We start from the raw sequence: 18,822 nt of genomic DNA, 5'->3' as shown, positions 1-18,822 counted from the left end.
GAAAAGCTTTTTAAAAATTTTGATTTTTACAGCGAAGGTCTCTCAATGAAATCACCCCCAGACAAGATGAACGTTGGTGGGGTAAAAAAAAAACCAGTAATATTAAAAGTAACCAATTATCGGACGTCCCTGTCTGGGTGTCTTGTGAGCACGGTGAGTTTGGGACCTCGCTGGTCATTTGTAAGTGGAAGTTGTCCTCGCAGCGGTGTTCGTGGTGGAGCGCAGCGAGCCGTGCACCGGGACGCGTCACGTGACACACGGCAATGCCTTTTTACACATCAGAAGCGAGACCGCGAGAGAAAGCAGCCTGCTGGATGCGCAGCGGAGAGCCCAGAGCGGCAGAGCATCTCTCTTAGCTTTTCCCTGTCTTTTTATTAGTAGAGCCAGAAAATAAAAGGGCACTGCTGCATTTAGTTTTTGGTTGCAACTTTATCTTCCCGTTAGGTGTTCGTCCCCCGGACTGCCTGCTCCTGTACCTCCTGAGTTCACCTGTACCGTCGCTAAGAAGAGCACGCCTAGCTTCACGGGACTTTCTGCATCAACAGACTACGAGACGGCCAGTTATTGCTGGTAAGATATCTACCTCAAAACAAATCAAATATATCAAACATGTCGTGTATATACACGCATACAGTGTAATGTATGGTCTGCAAGGTGCTAGCGGTCAAAACGCATAGAATATTCCTTCTATACCGTATTTCGGAATGAGGTTTTGTGCACAAAGCTGTCATTCTCGGATTTTCGTCACCACAGGTGCTGCTAATCAAATTCCCTGTATAGTAGGAGTGGCGGCGGTGTGCCCGAATTGCTACAGAGCGGACGAGTAAGACTTAGCAATGATGATAAAGCAGCGCAGTTACAGATCCAGAAACCCGCGGAGTTCGCTGACGATTCTTATTTGTAAAGGTGCTTTTAAACGGTTAAGATCCAATTCTTATGAATGCTTGTGATGCGGAGCTAAATGGGACTTTGAACTTCATGAGATGTCAGTTCTTGGGGAAATAGAATCATCAATTAAACCCATGTTTTATCAAGCTGAGACCAGACTGTAAGAATTAAACTGTCAAATGATGTTTGGCTATTATTATTATTATTATTATTATTATTATTATTAATAATAATAATAATAATAATAATAATAATAATAATAATAATAATAATAATAAAACTACATGTGACTTTTAAAAATATATCCTGTTTTTCGTTTCTTCAAGATCAGTGACGGAATGAGTTTCATTCCCTTTTTTTCTAACAAAGAGCCACCGTCTGCTTCTTTCTTGCTCGGGATGCGTCAGCTCTGGACAACGGGTTTTATTATTTAAACAGTTTTATGCTGTCTCTCCTACTGTAGTTAATTTAGTGCTGTACACTAGGGAACAAATCCTTAAGGTGTAAGTAAAGGAGTGGTAATAATAATGTTGGAATAAGGACAACAGCATAGCGGCTGTAATAATATCATTATTATTGATGATCATGATGAGGGCTGGTACTACAATACTAATGATTACTTGTTTCCTGAAATATTACCTTTTAATGATTTATCTGAATCTTCTCAATTTTCCTTGCCCTGCCTGGGTAAGACTATGGTTTGTCATGCTGATGTCGCAGCTGAGCAAATTCCTTGAAACAAATGAATACAATTCAAATCCTGTTAAAATACTGTTCTAAAAAATAATTTTTGCAACTGAACAGATGAGTTGCTGAATGCAAGTAAGACCATGAATGTCTGACAATTTTATAGTTTGCAGATGAATATAAGTTCGATTTTTGTGGGTGTGAATATTTACTCATTATGAGTTGTTTCTTAATTATCTGGATTTTTCCATTCTGCCTTGAATGTTGAGCATACCTAAAGTACCGTAGCATCCTCCACTTCGTCACTAGTCATAGTCCTGTATATGTACTGTATGAACATATACAGTACTGTATAAGTTTGCGTGGTTTTTTCACAATTATCCTGGCATAAAGATGAAGACGTCTAAGCAGTTGAAAATGGTTTTAAATATTCAGCACTGTCATGTACGGTACCAGTTGCTTTACAGTGTAATGTAATGTTGTGTGGCACATAGTGGCAAGGTAATACAAATCCAGTGTATTAATGAACACTCAGGATTAGCACACAAGCTTGTTCCTAATAGATATGAACAGTCTTCCTCTTTATAGATGAGAGGATATGTACTGTAAAATGAAACACGCCACTCCAATTTGCCCAGGCAGTTATATATGAGCCATACCACTGAGAATTGATTGTGCGAGATACTTTTTGTGTTGTATGCATATAAAATCCAGGTCTTCTGATCTGCTGTGTTTTCAAAGTGCATGCTTTTTGCTTGCTGTATTAACTTTCAGTAGAATGGATGTACGGTATGCTGTATGTTTTGATTGTATCATACCATATTTAGACAGTGAGAGAGCCTGTTTTTGCCAGTAATTTTGAATGACATAAACTGAAAAGCATGCTCTGGGAACAATTACAATATTTTGCAATTTTTGGTAACTTCTGAAGCTAAAGACTGTCCGTCTCGGGGGTGCTGAAAGTTGAGAGATACAGTAGCTTTGCATGGAGCTATTCCATGCCATATGCCTTATCTACCTGTATCTTAATGTGAGCTTCACTTAGCCACTGCATATGTGATTGTATGTTTAGATTTTCAATGCTTGTTTCTGAAACCAAAAAATATATATTTTTGTATGTGAATCAGGCTGTCCTGAAAACCAGCTTTTAGTATGCTGTTCATTTTATTGATCTGAAACATGTACAGGGCAGCTTGGGGGATGAGTGGTTAGCATAGCTGACTTGCAGCACTGGGGCCCTGGGTTTAAATCCTGACCTGGAGTGCAATCTGTGTGGAGTTTGTATGTTCTCCATGTGTTCACCTGGGTTTCCTCCAGGTGCTCCACTTTCCTCCCATGTTTCAAAGACGTACTGTTAGGTTAATTGGTTTCTTGGATGTGTGCATGTTTGTATGGGCTCTGCAATGGACTAGCATCCATTGTGTACCCTGCCTTGCTCCTGTTGCTTGCTGGGTTAGACTCTGACTGTCAGTAAAGTCACTAGGGACTTGTGGGAAAAGGTGATTGGACCCTATTGCGTTGCTGAGAGTACAGTAGGTGTCCAAAATCCTAGGAGCAAAAGGCAGTATACGAGGTCGGGGTAGACAGGCTTGGTTGGGTTTCGGAGAGTCTGGTCGAGAGTAAACAAATCCAAAAGACGCTAGACTGAGACGAAGTCGAAGCCGGTGACAGAGCAGGGTCATGTATCCAGAAATCAGGTCAGAAAGGTATCCAAATCCAATAGCCGCTAGACAGAGACGAAGACGAAGATGAAGCCGGAGACAGAGCTGGATGGGGTATCCAGAAGTCAGGTCAGAAAGGTATCCAAATCCAATAGCCGCTAGACAGAAATGAAGACGAAGCTGGAGACAAAACAGGGTCGGAATCCAGAAGTCAGGTGAGTAAGGTACTGAATGCTCACAAGAGAAAGGCTCAAGTCGATCTCAACAGTGAGCGAGGACTGAGAGGAGTGAGAGGGTATAAATAGGAAAAAGGGCGGTTCGTGACACTGACTCCCCTGTGACCTTGAATTGGATGTACAGGTCAAAAACGGATGGATGGATGAAAGATGTACAGTAAACTATGCAGTGCTGTAATCTGACTGCAAAACTGCCTGTGGGATGATTTTGTGATTGAGTCAATGCAGAAAGTATTTAAATAATACTGTAAACATTAGTCAAAGCAAACAGTGACAGATTATTGCACCGAATATATCAGGAAAGTAAGACCTGAGGAAGTCAGAGCATGCAGCTAATCTTTTTTTTAGTTTATTAGATTTACTAGTCTGGTACTACCTGTACTAATGGCAGTGCAATTTTCAGGAGGTGGAAGTCTTTACAAGAATAATTAAAACATGACTGCATTCTGACTGTATACATTTAAACATTTATTTTCATTGTAGCTACTCTACTGTATACTGTATATGAAAATAATATACTGTACAGTATTTTAAAATAATACATCTTTTTTTATAAGGTTGTAACCTCATTCCATAAACTAGTTGCATCTCCTTACCCTTGTGATATTTGAGTCATTAAGTGCTATACAAATTAAATTGGATCTTTGTTGATGTTTCTTTTTTCAGCTACAGTATTACAATGAAGCAAACTCTAGCAAATTATACTTTTCATGTGCTGCATTACTAAACTCGTGCTACAGTATACTGTACCTGGCAGTTAACATTAATTGAATTGTACTGAGTTGGGTGAAATGAAATTGGGTTGTTTCTTTTCTCTGCCTGAGTCTACTCTGCTAGCAGTGACTAGTGGAGCCTGAAGTCTGGTAGTTAGCTGTGATGCCTTTCAAACCAGGTGTTAATAAACTCTGCTTTGTGTGCTCAGTTCTTTGATGTATTATTGATATCCTGCTCATCTCTACAGTGGAATTTTTTCAGAAATCTGCACACCTTTGAGGTGAAGACAGTTTGATGTTTTTTCCTCATTTTTTTAACAATTGAACAGTTTTCTGGGCTTATCACAAGAGGATTCCAAGACAAGCAGGAACGTGTGATCTTTGGCTAGTCATAGGCTTATTTTCTCATGACACACAGTTTTTATCCTTTCCCCAGTTATCTGGGAATATGAAGCTTCATTTTTATGTTTTTTAAATATTTTCCTGGATTGTCTCAGAAGAAAAGGGTCCATCCTTCTTATCTATGTAGATTATCTTACTGAATGCAATATTCACATCATGAGCCCCTGCAGTAATCACTTCTGGAACACATTAAATAAAGACATTTACCTCTCTCTTGCTTAATTTATTTCATACTGTACATTCAGATATAAAGACTTTTTCAGTACCCCTGTTTCTTTCTTCGTTTTTCTGTCCAACTTTCCTGGATGCAACCCACTTTGTAGGTCTGTATTTTCCTAAAGAACCTGTATTTCTGGCCATAGAGTTCAGGTAGTAGGAGATTTAAAGCCCAACTATTAAAGAGCTTCCAGCAATTGCCTGACAGTCTCATACATTTGTTGTGTTTGATGATCTTGCCTTAATGAATATCCCCCAGTCCTCCTCACCTCCTGATACTGTCATCATACTACAGTACTTGCTGTCCAGATTGCACACTGGTTGCTGCTTTCGAATATGCTACACCCTAAATATAGTTTTACAAGAAAATGTGTATTAAAATCCTCTGAATTCTGGCAAGTCGCTACACGACATGTTATGAAGAAAACAAAGCGCATCAGGCAAATGTTTCGTTTTCTAGACTTAAAGATTTAAGAATGTTCAGACTCAATCTCATGGCAACAAATTGTTTCTGTAGCAGAGTGGAGGGGGCTGGGCGTTTTTGCTCCTCTGACCTGTCAGAGTCATTTGTCTGTAGACACTCTGAAAAGCTATACATTTCCTGACACCAGAGTAATCACCAATTGGAAACACTGTGCATCTCTTACTGACATTACTGTAAAGCCTGAAGGTGCCTGTCAGTGTCAAGATGCAGGAGTGCCTGTTCCAGAGCTGAAAGAGACCTGGACTGACTAAGTCCCACCCCTACCCTGGTGGAGTTCTGTCAGCAGAGTGCTGCTGCTGGGAGAATCTGGGTAAGAGTGGGTTAGTGATACAATAGGACTTCAAACTAGAAACATCTGGGCCTTGGGGCTCAACCCTACACTCCACATGAACGCCTTCACTGGCTGAGCCACCTAGAAACACCCGTCCATTATCTTTTTTTCTTCTTCAGAAAATGCTCCTGGGGTTTTGTTACCCGTTTCTTCCTTTGATATTGCTCTTGTGTGCATGTTTCGGTGGGAATACTAATGCACTAGTGCAATGAAAAAAGAGTGTTCTTCACCATATGTCTGACTAAAGGAAAATGACAGACTAGAAATATTTCATTTAGAATTACAATGCATGTTTGAGTTGTTGTAGCTTTATGTTAGTTTGTGCTATTTTTAAGTCCTCATAGTGTGGTATAGGGTGAAATTATATACAAGGTGCTTTTGAAGTTAGTTGGGTTTTTCAGGTACTGTACAGTAGCTTAGTATATCATGAAACCTGGTGTGTCCTTCCTAGCAGAATCCTATATGTTAATCTGCATGAACCACTACAGCACACTCTAATGTGTATTGTCATGTTTTAGGAGAATAATTTCCCCACTTGGCTCCACAATGCACAGCTTTCATAATACATTTGTTTCAATAGGACCACTAACTTTTACTGTAACTGTGTAGCCATGACCTTAACTATAACCTTCAGTCTACAGTTACTTCAATTTATTAATAAATACTTTAAAAGTAGACTTTTTAGAGGGAAGAGGGATATATCAAATTGAAAACCAGATCACCACAGGACTATGAAAACTGTAAGCGTATACCTTAATCCTTCAAGACAAGGGGAGACATACAAGGTCTAGCCTTGAACATTTATTTTTGTTTGTGAAATGTTAAGAGAAAATGTGCTGAATATTGGTTTCATGTCTTAGTGGTAATCCTGGCAGTGTCTCATTCCATCAGGATGTTGCATTGGTGGGGATACGGCTTTTTTTAAACAGCAGAGCATTTGGGTTTCATCAATTGCACTGACACTTACTGTATGAAAATATAGTGGTTCATCACACTTCCTATCATTGGGCAGATTAGAGGCCAGATGGAATCAATGAAGATGTCCGTTCCATGCCAGATCGATCCATTTCAGGTTTTGAAAGTTGCACGTTCATATAAATATGTATTGATGCAACAAAAAATACAATATTAACCAGCTGTATATAACAGATGGGATTTGGAGCCTTGATCACAATTGATTGTTTCTTCTTTGCAGAATTTCTTTTCAGCCTGAAACATTTCCCAACCATAGTCTTATCATTGTAGGGCCTGACTGAATGGAGAGTGATTTTCAGTTCTATGGAAGAGATGCATATAAATGTTCCCACCCCTGTAAATGCCACACATTATATGGTTTTAATAGTTGATGTGTGAAGTCTAGGGAAGAATTATTATGAGAGGTTTGATTTTAATATCTTATGTGTCTCGGCAAACGCTAATTAGTTCCACTTGTTCTCCCATAGTCCCTGTAGCATCTGTTATTGGCATATATTCCCACTTTTACACAAGGAAAGAACTGATACCTATCTGGACACAACCAGCTAATTGATCTCAAGTCCTGCAGCTATTTTGTTTTTGCTTAAATCGGTAACTGCAAGCAGAAGAGTAATGTTGTCGTTTCCAGGAATATTTCAGGTTGTTATATTCAGCCTTATTGCATTTGAACGTGATCAAAAACAATACACCTGTAATGAAAAAAATTATAATCTCTGTGGGTCTTCATTATAAAGATAAAAAGCAATAACACATTTTATTTTGGGTGTCACTTTTGGTTTGCTGTTTTATGAGAGTAGGTCCCCTCCACTGTGCAATTGCGGATTCATTACAGTGGCCCTTGCAGCCCTGAGACTGATGGAGAGCTTCTCCCAACAGGAGGAAGATTCGATCTGACAAGTTTATAATTCCTTGTCACTGCCCCAGAGCCCAGAACTGGCTGTGTCTTTATTTACAATGTGTTCTTCTGCCAGAACAATAACTCCCCCTCCCATACCCTGGAGACACTGGCTTCCCAGTAACAACATAGGCCACTGCCTTTATGTTCCACTGGGACCTCAGCTCCTGGGTGATAGCATCAAGACAAGAAGCTGCCCATGACCTCTAGTGAAAAAATGTACCATATTTTGGAGCAGAAAAAAACATGGATTTTAACTTTTTTTGTATTGCATAGTTTACTAATGTTTATGAAACCTATGGAGTATATTAATACTTTAGCCCTCTGACTGGTCACGATTATTTTAAATGCTTTTTATGGCTTTAATACAAAATAGTACTAATTACAGTCAAAAAGTAAGGTTTAATTACTTGTGATTATTGTGCTTTGTGGTATTTGGTAGCAACTGATTAATTTCTGGATCTGGAATGCACTGCCTCGCAGAAAGGGCAGATGTAGAGGTTTTTAATCAGTCTTTTTCTTTTAACAGAATTGGAAATTTTTGTCATGCTGCACATGAGAGTTATGGAAAACGAAATAGCTCATAAAACATTGTGGGAATGTACTGTTACTTTATGAAGAAGCTCATAAATGTGACATAGGAATTTGTGTGCATTTGGCTCATGGTAATGGCTAATCTTCTTACTGGTTAAGAATAAATTCCATTAATACTAAAATATTATGCTAGAATTACAAATTTGGTCATTGTATAATGTAAAGATAGTTGTTATGATTTGAGATTGACATTTGACACTGTGCAATACAATATTGATGAAAAAGAACTTTTGCTTCTGCTGTTATAATATTGTTTTTGGCTTTTATGCTTTAGCTGTGTTTTTTTTTACAACTGCAGGTTCCTTCAGTGTTAAACTCTGTGTTGCTGATCCTGTTGTCTCTCATTACAGTTCTTCTACTGTGCTCTTAACATTGTGATACACTGCGTAATTAAAACATTTGACTGGTTAATCTTTTGGGCCTATAGCAGCACAAGTGATACCGGGCCATCTTGTAGCTTGTTTTGTATATCCACAGAAAGTTCTGAAGTAACAGGCAAGCAACAACTAAGAAATTCTTTTCCGTGTGTTATTGGCCAGTTAGGAACAGCAGATTGCTCTTCTGGTCCTCTTTAAATCTTTCTAAATGGGTGACTTTTTTCCCCCAAACCTCCATCCTTTTCCTATAACTCCACAACACAGGCATGATTCAGGGTTGTATTGTGATTAACCAACATTTATTATGCAACTAAAATTGCATATTTTCTCTTCAGTGTTTGACCATTTTGTTGATTCTTTGCCTACAGGCCTTTTTTTAGCTCAGGCGTTGAATGAACGTGTGAAACTACAGTTTAATAAGTCAATCAAAGCTTGTGAGTGTTCTGTGCAATCACAAACTGCTCTAGATTAAATCAATAAATCACAGACCTAGATTAAAGTTTTCAAAGTAATTTGTATATCCCAAGAACTATCATACTTTGATTGGAAAAATAGCATCTGCTTTTCAAATCTTTTGTCTGCTCCTGAGCAGCTCAGAGTAATAACCTGAGCTGGGCAGAATGTTAATCATCCATCCACCCATCTTCACTCCGCTTTTCCTGGTGAGGGTCGTGGTTGCAGCAGGCCCAGACATCCCTGTCTCCAGCAACAGATTCCAGACGCTCCCAAGCCAGCCCAGAGATACTGTATAATCCCTCTAGTGTGACCGGGGTCTGTCATGGGGTCTCCGCCCAGCGGGACCTGCCCGTAACGGCTTCACCAGAAGCCGACTGCGGGGGCATCCTTACAAAATGCCCAAACCACCTTATAATCATTATCACGTCAATTATGGCCTTGTGAAATGTTTGAAATTTTCAGTGTTTATTTCACAATGATATGCCTCACCCTAAAATATAATTTGGGGCGGAGCGGTGGCTCTGTGGCTAAGCATCTGCGCCTGTGGCTGGAAGGTTGCTGGTTCGTATCCTGCGGCCGGCAGAGGAATCCTACTCCGTTGGGCCCCTGAGCAAGGCCCTTAACCCCAACTGCTCCAGGGGCGCTGTACAATGGCAGACCCTGCGCTCTGACCCCAAGCTTCTCTCCCTGTCTGTGTGTCTCATGGAGAGCAAGCTGGGGTATGTGAAAAGATAATTCCTAATGCAAGAAATTGTAAAGGGTTAATAAAGTGATGTTATAATGAGCAGTTAGCCAAATTAGCAAAATGTATCCATTGTCCTCTCAATGCATGATGTGTTTTTTTATCATTTTATCTATTATTATCTTAAGTATCATAGTTGTGATTATTATACTCTACATGCATCTCTTCTGTTGGACTGAATATTAGGCCGACATCTCTCTCATTCAGCAGCTGGCAAAAATAAATGCACAACAGCATTATACTTATGTCAATTTGTGAACTGCAGGACGGAAATGCAGTTAAACAGGCTTTGGGATTAGTGATCAACGTCACCATTAAACTGCACTTGAGAGATTGAGGAGGCAAACCCCTTAGTGACAGTGATGGTCAGTAAAAAGCAGCTTGGATCTTGTTTTGCAATTAGAGTTTTAGTGTTTTTAACTGGGAAAAACTGGCAAAAGACACTTAACAGGAAAAGAACTATACACTGTAAATGCAGAAAATTCAGTCATGATTATATCCTCAGATACGAACTGTTACATTCTGTCATCTACAGCTGTCATTTTCAGCTGTATATGTTCCAAAAATATCCTTATGAGCTTTTAAGAAATGAAAATCCTTAATTATTTTCATAAACATATTCTCAGAAATTCATTGTTGACTAAGATGCACTGTGGAAAAAAGCATGCACAACTGAGCTATTTTATCTTGACAACCTCAGCACTCTTCTAATATGTTGTTGATAAAAAACACAATTTGAACAAATAAATTGAAAAATGAAAATTTCTGGCCAGCTAGAATCCTATGCTGAAATCAGAGTGCTCATTTCAATTAAAATGTATAGATTCAAGAAACATGAGTCGGTGCAGGAATGAGAAGGCACACTTGCATTGATTTCCATTAATGATGTTAATAAATAATCAATTGATTCCTTAAAAATATATACTGTTTTACTAGTTCCACAATTTGAAATATGTTTATTTTATTTGTGGCTTGTGGAAATGTCGGTACGAATGTTTTTAATACCCCTTTTCCCCCAAACACTAACAGAAATAATAAGACAAAAGCATTAAAGCTGAGACTTATGTACAGTGGCATGCCGCTCAGTTATGAGGTGCATTTCAGAAGCATGAGGTGGTACTCTCCAGGCAGTACCCCTGCCAGGCTGCTTTAAAGATACAGGAAATGTGTGCGATTACAGTAACTGGCATAACCCTTGCTGTCACAGTCTGTTTGTAGAAAGGCACTGAATAGGAGCAGAGAGCTGAAAAATCGCCTTTTCATTTACAGTTCAATTGCAAGGTTCTTTTAAAGAGCCTTCTGAGTAGGCTGCGGTTTTTAGTCTTTTGTGTGCTTTCTGGCACTGTTCTTCAGTGCAACTCATTATCCTCTTCTCTTTTCTTCTTGCTCTTCATTGTGTTCCACCTAAAAAATTAGCATATCACTGGGTGGGCATGTTACTGTTTGTGTGAGGTTCCTCCGGGTGCTCCTGTTTCTCCCACAGTCCAAAGACATACTGGTAAGTTGATTGGCTTCTGGGAAAATTGGCACTTGTTTGAGTAAGTATGTGTTTCTCCTTGTGTCTGTGTGTCTGCCATGCAGTGAAGTGGCATCCCATCCAGGGTGTATCCTGCCTTATGGGCACTGGCTCCCTGCAACCATGAAGCAGAAGTGTTTAGAAAATGGATTGATAGTTCATTAATTAGGACAAGTTTATTGTTAAGAATTGTTTTACTTGCATGGAAAAACTGATTTAAGATGAATGTATTTCATAGTATTCCAACCGAATTCAAGAGGCTGCAATCAGACATAAAGTTTGGGTTATTAGAACAAATAGGGATCCAGTTTTCGAAATGCGTGGCCTTGCATTCCTACAGCAATATTTTCACGAACAGGAAATGGGGAGCACTCCAAAGACATGAGCTATGTTGGGTGTCAGTGGTATCCTAGCAGAATACAGTGTAGTCTGCATGATTTGTGCAGGATGAAATGCCAGTTAATTCTGGGAGAAATGGGCCCAGTTCCTTTCCATGACCTACTTGAACCCTCTGCTTTAATTCGTCGTGCTGGTAAAGATGTAGGATGGGAAGTGTGCTGTTGTTATTTGGAAAAGGGAATAAGGCAAAGCTGACAGCAGGAACCATGAGCTGGGACTGAATCTCCCCATGAAAGAACATCATGTATTATTAAGGAGAACAGATGCTGACAAAGGTAGGGATTAGTTTAAGTTTCTCAGTGACAGAACACAAGCTTCTATGCCTGGAGGAGATGGCTTTTAATTCTCTAAACACAGTGTATTAACCCCACTTTTTATCCATTATGTTTATATATTGTTAATTCTGTTGCACCTATATGCTGTATCATTTATATATATATATCACGGTTAATCTAATTTTCTTCTCTAGATGCAGGAGGACATTAGGGCTTTGCTGTCCTAATGTAGATCTGCTTCTCTTTCTGTAGAAACTGCTGCTGTTGAAGGTTACAGGCACTTTATTATTAAAATGTTTGTGCAACAAGAATCTGGTGAAGACTAAATCTGAACGTCGGCTCTCCTCTCTTAGTTGTTGACTAGGTAAAACATTGTGGGCAGGAATCGGTGTGGTACATCATCCTGTCTGTAGTGAAATGTCCTTGACACATTTCTGCATTTCTGTGGAAGCTGACCCCAGCATCAGTGGTGCAGCAGATGAAAATGTTTCATGGGCTTTGTGACTTATAATCACAGATGAGTTCGACATCAGAGGAAAGACAGCTCCTCAGCCGATACAGAAGCCTCTATAGCTTGGCGTCCTATGTCAGTGCTTCTCTTTCCGTCCCTGTGATCTGAGGAAATCTGACAGATGGATACAGTTGCATAGGCCTGAATATATCTGCTAATTCCCATTACTTGGGTGCCTCAAGCTCTCCTCCTCCCTGACTATTAAATTGGCTCTGTGAGAATCCTGCAATGGGTCTCAGGCTCCACAGTAAGGTGTAGCGCATTAAGTTGTTCATGGTTAAAGATTGCATTGATCCTTCAACTCTTTTTTGTAGTTTTAAAGATTTACTGACCCCTCTGAAAAATAAAATGCATGTTTATGTAGCATTGTAATTAGGAAACCTCATACTTATCAAAGGTTGTCAAAATTGTGCACGTTTATATCCAATAATTTCCATGGACAAGGCTTTTTATGGGTACGAGCTAACACATGACCCAGTTAAAGGGTAAAATGAAGCACGTTTGAATAAATGAAAAAAAAGGGTTTTTAGTTTTATTTCTATTTTTCCATGAATATAATTTAGTCTAGAGAGTTTAACCGTCTATAAACCTGTCAGCTACAGTATGACATGACAATTTACCAATGATGGCTTTTTAGCATTTATGTTTACTAGCCTCTCAATGATGCCTGTTGAATTTCAATAAGGGAGACAATTTAGCAACTCACTCCTCATATTGTTTTTTCAGATTTTTTAATAATTTGTGTTTAATAATTTGAAAATGGGGCGGCATGTAATTTATCCTTGGGTCTTTAAAATGATCATCCTCACAGCAAGATTTCCTGTTGTTCTACAGTACAATTAATTGCCTTTTTGGCATATTTGTCAGTAAATCGATTACAGAATGAATGCTAACAGTATTTTTATTCAGCAATTAAACCGATTTTATGTGGGAATTATGTTTGAATATTATTTTTAATGATAGCATTTATTTGCAGGGTTCTTTTCTCTCTGGTTAAAATTTTGAAATCCAAATTATTATACATCGCTGATACTGTTTTCTGACTGTCCCACAGTGGCTACAGCAGAGCTGGTAACAAATGGAAGAGTGGTACAGCTCTAAGTGACAACATTGTGTCCTCAGAATTTCCCAGCATGTCACCAATTGCTGTTGACATATTGTAGCCCCACCCAGCCCTGAAAGGTTTCAGCTATTGTAAATATACAACAGCAGTTGGTTCAATAGGGATATTTGTAATCAATGTTGTTGCAATGCTCCTGAAATTCTGAAATGACCAAGGCACAAATACGTTTCCAAAAACTACTGTAGTTGTTCGTTCAGATGCTTTGGAAATATTAGAACTTGGTAAGTAACCCAGGTTCAAATTGTGATTAAATGGTCGTGTTCCAGGATAGACGTTGAGCTAGTGATTGGACATGAGATCAAAATCATGTTTTTCATAGTTTTGCTTTGCTTGATTTTTAAAATAATGTAATGCTAATTGGACATTTTTCTTTGACATACTGTACATACTGAACTGTGATGATCATGGGGAAAAAGTTAAATTTTTGATAGATGTCCCCCTTAGCATCCTATCAAAAAATATAGTTTGCCTGCTATGTTTTTGATAATCTGGAAAAGCATATGGCATAATAATGATAATCTGGAAAGGCATGCTGGGGTAGCTTTGAAATTAGATGGATCAGTAATGTCTTGCTAATTGAAGTTTAAGTTATAAGTACAGATCTGTAAATGTAACATTCTGTGCTTCCATTCTGAACTTATTATATACTGCTGAGCCACAATTGATGTTCCTGCTGGCAGGTTTCTCTGTGGAAGAGCAATGCACCCTCATTTTCCCAACAAAGTGAAGTCTGAGCTGGTCCTAGTTTGTCATTTGTATTCCTGTCTTACTGCTGAAAGGTGGACAGATGAGCTGCTGATTGACAGAATCTCTCTTGATCTTTAGGCTGCGTGATGCTTTATTCAACTCTAAATGCTCCTAGAGCATTAGGGAGTCAATGTTTTCTTGGGGCTGGTAGGAAATATTGAATGTCTGGATGTGCACTGACTTTGCTATCTTGAAAAATTAAAAAGGGTCTTTATTTTAACAGGTTAATTTAATTTTGTTAATTAGGAATTTTGAATTCTTACCTAATTCCTCCCTGGACCTAGTATTGTCCAGGTCTGGGGGACAAAATCCGAAATTATTTTTAGCGATTTTGTTTCTGTACATGTATTGGTTAAGATATGATAAATGGTAGATGCATGTGAACGTTTTGCTTGAGCTGCCTTCTGTTTAATAAGCATTGTACACAATGGTAGAGGTAATAACAGTGCCACATTTAGCTGTGTCAGGTCCACAGCTGTAGTCACAGCCTTGCCCACTTTTTCTTTTGCTGTTTTTTTTAGGTGCCCTGTCTGTATTTTTTAACCACTCAACGTGTTGTTCTACCAGTTTATTTCTTTAAATATTTTATCTCTTTTCCAACCTGTATGTTGAATCATGGTCTCTTTTCATGTACAGTCTGAGTCATTTCTCCTTCAAAAAGCTGACCTTTTTTTCATTTCAGACAGATGCTTAAAGCTATATTGAAATGGAAACAGTGGGATGCCTTGTTTTCTTTTCTTGAGCTCATCAGCTTCAGGATAATGCCTTGTACTCTGCGGTGGAAAAAAACATTGATTGTGTTCTGGGTCCTGCTCAAAGAGCTGGGGTATATTTCAGAGGGATTTAGCTGCTCCTGGATCGCAGAGTGCAATGGGAATGAGAAAACACTGTTTTCAGGTCTCGCCTTACTACCCGATAGTAATAATGCATCAAGGATTAGTTTACCGTATTTGACCGGATTGAGTGTAATCTTTAATCAAATAGTGTTATCTCGTGGTATGCATTGTAGCCCAGGTTTTTTAATGAAAATGCAGTATTGAGGTGACTTAAGTTCTCTTCACTGTTTGTACTGGTAATGATGACATTGGATAGGTCATGGATTCTTGAGCATTTTTTAAAGATTTTTTAACATTGTACGCTTTCATATTAGTGCTATAATAAAAGAACTGTTAAGCAGGTTTGCAGTACGTACTGTATGTGAAATGGAAAATTCTACTTTCTTTAAATCCCTAGTGTAGCAACACCACAGCTATACAAGTTTAAAAATTGTTACATCTGGAACTCCTTAACTTTTGTACATATCCATGAATTTTGTTGTAATTTACCATGAAGTTAAACTAGAAAAAAACATTTGTCATACTCCATACTGTACATTCTAATCATAACTGTTACATGGCTATAAGCAAAATGTTTAATATGACTTTTATAGGATTCGTTTTTTAAAATCCATGTACCTACCATGTATATACTGTAAATGTGATATACTGTATGTCAATATTCACTATCTTTTATATGAGTAATATCCAGATCAGCACTGGGGTGGGATCTCAGTAGTTTGGTCCAGAAACATTGTCTAAATCTTTTCCTTGTTTATTATATGGAATTTTAACATATTATGAAGCATAAACAGTAGTATTCAGTTGCATAAGTTCACCTTTTCAGTGAACTTATCCAACTAGAAAAAAAAATTGATGATAAGACCTCTAAGATGTGCTATTTTCATAACAGTCTTACAGTCCTTTTTATTTATGTGCTGTTATTTAACAGCCATTGATCAATACATCAGGTAAATAGACCTGTCATTAGTTGTACTTTAACAACTTCTCATACTGTCTTATATAAACCAGTCGCTTATAAAACATTATAGACATGAGTTAAAATATTAATGTTTTAAGTTGCTCTTGTCAGACAGCATGAATCTAAACGTGTCTTCCCTTTATAGAAGATCATTTTACAGTGCAGTATGTGATTTCTTTTTTTTTTAAATGGATGCAGAGATTTTCACTTGAATTTTATAGATTCCAAGTTGTATGATTTATAGAAGCTACAGATTCTTTCAAGAATACAGCACATTCATGAATTATTAAAATTCCTATAGCCATCTGTAAATTCAAAGATCTTTTACATGCAGGTAATTTCATACTTTAATTACTATTCCCCATAGTACCTTTCATGAGAGAATTGTTCTAAATTAACTTGCAGTGCTGTAATGAAAAAGAACAGGGCATTATGATTTTTCTATACGTATCATATAAAGTGATCTAAATAGGTAGGTTAGGTCCCCTTTTCGGGCCATAAAGACCCATGGGGAATGGGGGGCAGGGGTCCCCATTTTTCTCTACCAACCGACACTGGAGGTGGAGGGGATGGGGTCAGCATCATGCTCAGGCTGGCCTGTTACCCCCAGAAGGATTAACCCCCGGTTCTCACTTGGAAAGCCGACTGAGTGGACCTGTCTAGAAGGAATTGGAGCAGGCTACATCGCCTGCCCCCTGCCTGGGATTGAACCCGGGACCTTCCAGTCAGGAGCTAGAGGCCCCTGCTGCCTGAGTTACCACGGCTCCTAAGTGGTCCAAGAGGTAACTTGATATTTCTGAAGTAATTTTTGCTGTAAAATCCGGATCTCTTTTAAGTTATTAAGCGTGACTCGATCTGGTCATCACAGGGATGGGAGACCTCTATGGAAAACCAGGTACTGTAGCTGGAAACAATAGGTGGAGTTCTGCTCTCTATACCAGACTTTTCGAAATTTACAGTCTACATGGTGATCAAAGATGTTCTGCTGCAGGAGGTGGCATCCTTCAAATTAGACAGCAAACGGAGGTCCTGACTTCTTGGTTAGCATGAGCCTAGGTACCATTTGTAAGAGTTTGGGCATTAGCCCTGGTGTCCTGGCTAGATTTTACTTTTGGCTTGCTCAGTCTGCCCTTTCTAAAGTTCCTCCTCATTGAGCTGCTGAAGTAGTTTCTTACCTCTCCATTGATTTTATTTGGTGTGCAGTAATGGCTTGTGCATCGTGTCACGTATCACTGTTAATTATGTGGGTTCCTTTCTGACTTTAAAAAGTGCTTTGGAATGAATAGTGTTACATAAAAAATACTATATTTTTGAGGCAGAACTAAAACTGAATTGCTTTCACATGCTGTGCACTGTATAAGAGGAGCTGGCTCTTAACTCATTTTATGTAAAGATGTTGTGGTCCAAAGCTTCCAGAGATATTAAGCACATTATCCCAAAATTTTAGGGACACAAATCTCCCTATTTATTGATGTCAATATCCTTTTTCATTTGTTTGATTTAATTCCTTCTGGAGCATAATTATAATTGTGAAATAATATTTTTTTTAATCTTTACTCATATCAAGGGAATACTGTGTCACTTGCAGGACTCTGCCTTTAACGTTTTAGAGGTAGTTGTATCTGGCTGGCTGGACAATAATAGACACCAAAGTGGAAGTATAGCTAATATTCTGTGTGAGAGCTCTCCATCATCCAAAACATTTGTTTGTCTAAGGAACCTGCAAGGTGGAAACCAACTGTAAGTTGTAGTCTAAAGCCGTGTGTGCACTAATGTTGAAATACAGTAGGCGGTTTGATTATCTTTCCATTGAATATTATGAAGACCTAATTCAGTCTCTTCCAAACCAGGTTTTGCAGACTAAACCTGGTTTCTTGCTTTCCATCTGTCAGCATAACTCATGCTCTTAAACTCTGCCGTAAATCTAATTGCCCTTCTGTTAACCTTCAATGAGACATTTATATTCCTTTAATAACATCATGACAAGACGTAAGTGCAATCTATCAGCTGTGATTGAACTAGGACATTGTACAGCTATACCAAACCCCTTCTGGACTTGAATTCTCAACTTTAAACTGTGTCCCAGAAAGAGATTAATACCTTCTTAACTGATTTCCCATCGTGCTTTGATAACCATTATCTAACCTTCACAAGACCTTAGATTCTCATAATTCATTTTCATGTCTGATTTCACAAATGTGATGATGACCATCTTGTTTTGTTACCTACAGTATCTGAATAAGTTTAAATTGAGAAATTCTTAATTTATTGCCAAATGCAGATAACTTACATTGGCTTACATTTTGGGGTTCATGACTTTTACCCCTCATTCTTTAGCATTTGCAACGTTTACCCCTAGTCTTTGTTAAAAACAGAATTATGCTTATGTAATACATATACATGCTAGTATTCTGATCCTGTATTTCAAGAGCAGTTTTCATGAGCACATATCTAGAAGCCTTTGAAACTTGGTTTCTTAGTTTGCTCAGATAATATAGAATGTCCTTATTTTCTTTTTAAAATAAATATTCATGTGCAGATAGAATATTTACAGTAGATCCACTGTATGCACTTTATTAATCAAATTAGTGTTCAGGAAAAAATGCTCTTTATCCTCCCTGTACTGAATAGTAGGATAGTAGAATTGAATGTGGAAAAATAGTTTGTGAAATATTGCTAGAGTGATGCTATTGATTGCCAATTATAGGTTCAGTGGGATTGTCATATTTTGATGCATAAATGAGGTGAATTGCAAGACATTTCACTTAATCTTTTATTTAAATAAAAATATTCTTAT

General features: G+C 38.3%; 1 protein-coding gene across 1 annotated transcript in view; it reads left to right on the top strand.

Annotated features, from left to right (window-relative positions):
* The first annotated feature begins 275 nt into the window (after nucleotides 1-275).
* The window catches only part of LOC102698455 (rap1 GTPase-activating protein 1), a 183,947-nt gene continuing 165,400 nt past the window's right edge, over nucleotides 276-18,822 (top strand). Inside the window, exon 1 of the mRNA XM_015336964.2 lies at nucleotides 276-570. The gene's annotated coding sequence lies outside the window, so the exon portion shown is untranslated. The remainder of the gene's footprint in view (nucleotides 571-18,822) is intronic.

This window comes from Lepisosteus oculatus, chromosome 25 (assembly GCF_040954835.1).
Source record: "Lepisosteus oculatus isolate fLepOcu1 chromosome 25, fLepOcu1.hap2, whole genome shotgun sequence".
NCBI classification, from domain to species: domain Eukaryota; kingdom Metazoa; phylum Chordata; class Actinopteri; order Semionotiformes; family Lepisosteidae; genus Lepisosteus; species Lepisosteus oculatus.
Note: the sequence above shows the minus strand (reverse complement) of the source record. Positions and strands in the feature narration are given on the sequence as shown.